The sequence below is a fragment of the Arvicanthis niloticus genome, chromosome 24 (assembly GCF_011762505.2).
Source record: "Arvicanthis niloticus isolate mArvNil1 chromosome 24, mArvNil1.pat.X, whole genome shotgun sequence".
NCBI lineage: Eukaryota > Metazoa > Chordata > Mammalia > Rodentia > Muridae > Arvicanthis > Arvicanthis niloticus.
The window spans coordinates 19,516,923-19,518,101 of record NC_133432.1 but is presented as its reverse complement, the minus strand read 5'-3'; positions in this window follow the sequence as shown (position 1 = coordinate 19,518,101).

Here is a 1,179-nt window from a genome sequence, read left to right as displayed (position 1 = left end):
TGCGTCCATGCAATCCAGAAGCTATTCTCTCTCCAGGGTGCTCTTCCAGAAGACCTCAGTTTAATTCCCAGCCCCCACGTGGTGGCTCAAAACCATTCTCCAGCCCTGGGGAGTCTAGTGCCCTCTTCTGGGTTCTTTGGGCAGCAGATGCTCATGTGATACATAAACATACCTGCAGGTAAGACACTCCACACACACACACACAATAAAAATAAGTTTTAAGAAGAGAAGAAAGCTGATGATGGTAGTGATCATGGTGATGGTGGCGATGATGGTGATGATGGTGATGATGGTGATGATGGTGGTGGTACTGGTGATGACGGTGGTAGTACTGGTGATGATGACATTGATGATGATAATGGCACTGATGGTGGTAATGTTGATGATGTTGATACTAATTATGGTGGCATTCATGGTGATGATAGTCATGATGGTGTCCGGGGTGCTGATGAACCCAAGACTGGCTAAGCATTTGTTTTCCTTCCTATCACAAACAGAACCTTGTTTTAAACAACTCCTGCCCCGCCTTTATTCTTAGCCTTTCAGAAAATACTTACCAAGTGTCTTCCACATAGCAGATAATGACCTCCCTGCCTCTTGTCACGTTCATAACAGGAAAAGACTTCTGTCTTTAGAAGCTCGGACTCCACTTGGGAGGCAGAGGCAGGCGGATTTCTGAGTTCGAGGCCAGCCTGGTCTATAGAGTGAGTTCCAGGACAGCCAGGACTACACAGAGAAACCCTGTCTCAAAAAACAAAAATAAATAAATAAATAAATAAATAAATAAATATAAAAAGTTAAAAAAAAAAAAGAAGCTCGGACTCGTGATCATTACAAGTCAACAAGGAGCTGGGCCTAGAGGCTCACTCCTTTAATCCCAGCACTTAAGAGGCAAAAGCAGACAGATCTCTGTGAGTTCAAGGCCAGCCTGGTCTCCAAAGAGAGTTCGAGGACAGCCAGGGCTGCACAGAGAAATCCTATCTCAAAAAAAGGCAACTAGGAAGCTAAACAAATCACCAAGCAGTGTCTCTATGACAATGGAAACCGAGCAGTCTTGTTGCAAGAAAGAAAAAGTAACATGCTCTGGAGAGAGGGGGAGGCCTGGTGCTCTCAGAGCATGTCACAGGCCCTGATGGGGCTAGCCTCCTCCTAGTCTATTCACGTCACAGGATGCATGAG